Below are 6,303 nucleotides of genomic sequence, written 5' to 3'. Positions count from 1 at the left end.
GCCACTATCACCATAAAAGCTAACTAGGACGGTTGTTTGCCGCCACTTCAGGCTCCGCCCAAGAACAAAAACTAAATATGCCTCTGAACGTTTTGTTAAACAAAGAAAAGGATAAAGGAAGGGCTACAATACTTGTAGTATATTTTATTTGTTTTTCATTTTTTCTTGTTATAACTTTATTTGTAGTTTTATATATCTTTTTTATCTCCTTGGCAACGGCCTTGCCGCAGTGGATACACCGGTTCCCGCGAGATCACCGAAGTTAAGCGCTGTCGGGCGTGGTCGGCACTTGGATGGGTGACCCTCCAGGCCGCCATGCGCTGTTGCCATTTTTCGGGGTGCACTCAGCCTCGTGATGCCAATTGAGGAGCTACTCGACCGAATAGTAGCGGCTTCGGTCAAGAATACCATCTTACGACCGGGAGAGCGGTGTACTGACCCCACGCCCCTCCTATCCGCATCCTCCACCGAGGATGACACGGCGGTCGGATGGTCCCGGTAGGCCACTCGTGGCCTGCCAGACGCGGGATGTCCAGGTCGTCTTCTCGTTCAGCGAGGGTGAAACACCCTATAATTACCGTTGATGTCTCTCATCAGTCCATCATATACTATATCTCAATCTCTTCTCACACCCAGTACACCAAAATGGGCTGGAGGGCGTGTAAACAACGATCCCGAGTAATTCGCAAAGAGCGAAACATACGACGCTTTGCGCCGTAAAACCATGTAGTTGCTCGTTAAATAATGGCAAAAATCTAATAATCCTGCAACGCTCTACGTAAATATGACAATGCCATACCTTTTAACGCATACTTTGGCGTTATGACGAGTAGCGGGGTAGTAAGCGACGTCGGGATGGATCAGTTCGGTGGGCTCCACGGACTGAGGCGTCCGTCGCAGCAACAATGCCAACATGCGCCGTGTGAGGAGCCAGCAGTCGGCAGTCATGCCACAAGCGAAACGGTGCATGTCGGTGTCGACAGTGGCGCATCTGGGGCAGAAAGGATCATCGGCAAGATGTATCATGCGTAAACATTGTCGGGTGGGGAATTTTTCAGTTGTTTTCACATACCATTTGACCGTGGTGGGAAGGAAAGGCGAGTGTATGTTATTCTGCACCCACCTCAAACCAACCCCCGGATGTCGGCGTTCAACCACATTAGCAGGCAGTGTCCGCTGAAAGTAGCGGTACAAGTCCTTGGTTCTAGGATCCCGCGTGATCGGTAAGACATCCAACAGATAACTTATGTCGACCAGATAGGTGCGACTGTGATACAGTGCCGGCGTGAGATGTCCAACAGCAATCGGTGGCCGGAGGGACTGAGGCAACACCTCCTGGATTAGTGCAGCAGGGAGGGTGTCCTTGTCCGAAGGACGTAGGCGATGCATCGTCCGCAGAAAGAGAGCGCGCGCCCTGTTGTGTACGTTTATCATTCCAATGCCACCTGTGTGGGCAACGTTAGCGTCTCGTAACGGTTCTTGAACACCCTGCCCTCGCTGACGAAATGACCTAAGGCCGCCTGAAACTTGGCAGCAACCATTGGGAGAACGTGTGTGTAATGATTAAGTTTCGGAGCGAGGTAGACGTTGACAAAATGTACCCGCATGATCAAGTCAAGTGTTCGAAAGTTATGGAGAGTAACGTGCATGCGGATCACATTAAGTAGTCTGCGATAAGTATCTGCTGCTGTACGCTACACTTAAGGTCACTCCCAAACATTCCGTCGCCGGGACTGGCTTACTCATATTCAGTCATCTGCCCTCATAAATGTCCGCAGCTCGTGGTCGTGCGGTAGCGTTCTCGCTTCCCGCGCCCGGGTTCCCGGGTTCGATTCCCGGCGGGGTCAGGGATTTTCTCTGCCTCGTGATGACTGGGTGTTGTGTGATGTCCTTAGGTTAGTTAGGTTTAAGTAGTTCTAAGTTCTAGGGGACTGATGGCCATAGATGTTAAGTCCCATAGTGCTCAGAGCCATTTGAACCCTCATAAATGTAGTTCGACTTTCGCAGGTTGATACGGCTCCTGGCTACCTCGCCGTATCGCTGAAGCCACGCTGATCACCGTACATATATCTTCTGCCGACCTCGCCAAGAAAACTACATCGTCCGCACAGGCACAACATTTAAAATGCGCATTGCGGAGACGAATGCCCTCCAAACGCTGTCGTAGATCATGAAGTGCAGGCTCGAGGGCGACGGCGAAGAGAAAGGCTGACAGAGGCATCCTTGTCGCACTGAGTGCTCAATAGTGAACCGTAGCGAGCGTAGCAGCATCCCTATAGTGGAGGGGGGTGCTGGCGGTAGCCATTGACCAGGACTGTGGAAGGGGCTCCGTGGATGAGACGGAGAACCACACCTGCCGATATTGGGAACAGTCCAATCTTCTCTAAGACAGCCTGCAAATGGGTGGTCTAGGTCAACTGCGACGAGCGCGCCTTCTAAACGGCATGCCGACATGAGCGCCACCACATCTCTATAAGAGCTTAACGCCGTGTGTATATTACTGCCACCTCCCACACATGTTTGGTCGGCATGAATGGCATCTTTGACAATAGGGAGGAGGCGAGTACGAAGAATGCCGGAGAACAGATAATGCGAATTCACTAACGTCAACGGCCGGAAGTCTTGCGGTCTGCACCCCGTTTGGTTTCGGGACACAGATGATCACGCCCTCCAAAAGTTCGGGGGGGGGGGGGGGTCTGGGAGGGGGCCTAAAGTCTGGATCCAGGAGTTCACAGCACATCTGCCGCCAAACTTACCCCATCAGGTCAGAAAAGGTGCTATAAAATTCAAGTGGAAGACCATCACGTCCAGGGGATTTGTTCCTCCCGCCCCACGAAAGGGCCATGCGCATTTCTTCCCACGTGACAGCCTCCAAGAATGTGGCGTCTCTTTGCACCCTACCCGAAGGTGGCAGGTCGTGAAGCACGTCCTCAGCCTCATTGTCACGCCGTTGATCTGTTACATAGAGAGTGCGGTAACAATCTGTGATGGCAAGGGAGATGGCGTTGTGTGTCTCTGCGCGTTACCCGTCCACCGAAATAACTACCGTGATGTGTCGCTCTTACGATGTCTCCATTCTCTGACGATGTGATAAAGAGAAGTACGTTCCTCAGGGATGGACTCTTGCAATCTCGCTCGAACCCGCGTGCCATCCAATCTGTCAGCCGTAATCTGTAGAAGCCGCGCACGGTGGACTGCAGTTTGGCACTCTGGCGAAGGTTGTTGCGACGCTAGTTCTCGCAAGACCGTATAGTAAAACTCAGAGGTCGATAGGAGCCAAAGCGCCCTGTCTCGTCCATACGCCCTGAGCGTGCGGCGAAGAGCTGGTTTAGCGCATTATGTCCACCATCTTGTGGAATTGTAGGTATGACGCCGTCGCTCACATTTGTGCCAAGCAGTAGTGACGGCTACACGGCAAGCCTCTTCCCAGAGAATGTTGACGTTAAGAGTCCAAGGTCCTCTACTACGGTTCGTCTGTTGTCGTGGCAGAGTCACGGCGCAGATGAAGGCCTGATGGTCGGTGAATGCAGTGGGCCACAGCTCGGCACCGACAGTCGCTGCCCGAAGACTCCGGGAGACGTAAATCCTCTCCAATCTTCTGGCCGAGTGGCTGGTGAAGTGGGTATACCCGCGTCGGTCGCTGTGGATGAGTGTCCATGTATCATGAAAAGCGAGATCCCTGACCATAGCTTGAAGGGCTGGACATGGGACATGGTGAGGGATCTGATCCTCAGGGGAGTAAGTCCCCACCCACCACGAAGTGCTCTGTAGCGCCTTGAAACAATGAAGCTACCTCAGTGGAGTAATAGAGAGTGTTCACTCTCGACGCTTCGCCGTACCAGACGGGGCATACAGATTCACAAGGCGGACTGCGCCGATGGTGAGCGCAATGCCTCTCGCTGAGGGCAAATACTGAACATCCGTTGGTTCGATGCCATCGCGTAGTAGTATGGCCGTACCACTACCGCCGTCGGAAGTTGGGTTGACGTAAGACGCGTATCCATAAACATCCAGGCGCAGAAGCACGATATCAATGTCCGCCGCCCGAATCATGTTGCGAATGCAACAAGCAGCTGGGTTTTGATCACGGAACTAATACCGTTGGCATTGACTGTACCTGTCCGATAGACCTCGGTCGTTGGATAGTACGATGTTGCATTCTGCAGTCGTTTAAGCCAGTAAGCGCCACGTCGCCCGTCCGACCGTTCCTGCCACCAGCACCATAGATATCACTGATCGGCAGAGTCAAGATGTCGGCCGACGATCCTCCGGCCGCGGGCATCAGGTTGTAGCTCGAGTCTGGTGTCATTCTTTCCATCTCAATCCCGGACGCAGAATCACCAAGCTGGAGCTGTGGTGCGTTATGCGACGTATGACGTTCGTTTCGTGTCTTAGCCACAAAATGGCCAAGGGGCTCGTCGACGAGTTGAGCATCGTCAATGTGGCTTTGTCCTTGGGCGGACGTTGCCAGCAGAGAATCAGGAGCCGTTGGAGTGGGGTCCACAGCCTGGGCCGCAGATGGAGTTTCGTCATCCTCCTGCAACGTGTCACCATCTCGCGTAACATTTTCTGCAGACAGCCTCCTCTTCTTTTGTCGCTTGGGCGACTTCTGCTTGCGGAAATGCGTGTCCGCGTCCTGTGTATCACGTCAAACAGTAGGCACCTCCCGCATATCCGTGTCCTAGCTCGAATCGATCTGGGGCCCTATTCTGTATCGTTCATACCGATCGGTGTAGTAGGTTTGTCTCAGTAGTGACGTCGTTTTCGGTTCTTTACCGAAATATCCTATTCAGTAAGCTTCTGAGACCTGTTGCCGAACGGTCGTCCCAACGATTTTACGACAATTGTACCGAGAGGTTTTGGATTTCGGTGTGGCCCTGTCGATCGGTGAGCTGTGGTTTATGTACACCTATAATTTGTTATTTTAAACATATTTAGTGGTTCTAGCTTTGGATTTAGTGATTGTGTTACTAACGAATCACCAGAGGACGCATCCAGTTGCAAAGTGAGTTCATAATAGACTATTTTCCTTTGTTAGAAATATGTGTAGGTTAGGTTGTTACTGTGAATGATTACATCCAAAAAGAAATCCGTTTTCGGTCAATATTCTCTCAAAATACGTGTTATTTTTATGTAAATAAGAGTTTAAAGATCATTAAATATCAAGACATCGGCTGTGCTTAGGTATATTACATGAGTGTGAACTGACGTTACTAGTGACTTTGTGTACTTTTTCCCACAAATGCTTTAGTTAGTAACTATCGAATCATGTTTACAACTTTCAAGTAACAATGGAAAGCAATCATGTGAAGCCTGATCTTGGGAACCTTCCAAATTATCACGCATTTATGACTTACGCAACACCGTCTGGCAACGAAGTCAGCCTACGTTCCTCTCTGCTGTAGTACAAGAATTGAGCTTTAATTTCCCGTTGTTTGGCTTGGCGCAGTGACAGGCCGGCACGGTAGCACAGCGTGTTCGGTCAGAGGGTTAGCTACTCTCTGTAATAAAAACACTTAGTGGATCGATCAACAAACGAACTTTACCGGATGTCATGTGATGTCCGCAACGACCAAACCCACCGATCACAAAAAAAAAGTGGTTAGCGTACGGGAATGTGCAATGAAAGGTCACTGGTTCTTCATATAGGCAACACGTTCTGAGACATTGTTATTCGTGTAAGTTAAGATTTTTCTGCAATATTCATTATTACTTACATGTAAAAGCGCACTTCTTCAGTAATGATTTCGTGATTTCTGTGTGTTTAAGAAACGAAATATGAAATTGCTGGAGATGACATTGTTGTGTGAGAAACAACCGACAGTGACCTTTATATTTTTTCTTGTCAGAAATAATTCACCATTTTTCCCGAATATGTAGTGATTTCCGACTATACGATTAGACAGGAATCTAAGAGCACAACTTAAATTACTGCGAATGCAACAAGCAGCAGTCATCTTCACAATCTTGCTTGTCATAACTATTTATCTGCGATCGAATCCTCAACAACAGTAGACAAAGATGAAAGATCTCCACCGTAATATTTTTAGACTGTAGCACCATATTCGAACATTTTCATTCATGAGATGCATGTTATAAACTTCGACGAACTGCAGGAGCTCTCGAAAATGCGTTTTTTTCAGTTATGTTTTTAAGACCCAAATCGTTGACGTATCATATAGGGAAGTGGGCTACTTAATCATTTGGATCTCTAGGATAAACATTCTGTTTATCTTATTATTCTTAGAAACTCTCAGAATCAATTTTTTCGGGTGTGTTTATACAGAATGTCCCAGCTATCTT

At 49.3% G+C, this 6,303-nt stretch overlaps 1 pseudogene; it reads left to right on the top strand.

The window, feature by feature from the left end:
- The first annotated feature begins 211 nt into the window (after positions 1-211).
- On the top strand, positions 212-329 carry LOC124557321 (annotated as a pseudogene).
- Positions 330-6,303: the final 5,974 nt, after the last annotated feature.

Source organism: Schistocerca americana, chromosome X, assembly GCF_021461395.2.
Source record: "Schistocerca americana isolate TAMUIC-IGC-003095 chromosome X, iqSchAmer2.1, whole genome shotgun sequence".
Classification (NCBI taxonomy): Eukaryota; Metazoa; Arthropoda; class Insecta; order Orthoptera; family Acrididae; genus Schistocerca; species Schistocerca americana.
The sequence above is the reverse complement of the archived record's forward strand: the minus strand, read 5'-3'. Positions and strand labels throughout refer to the sequence as shown.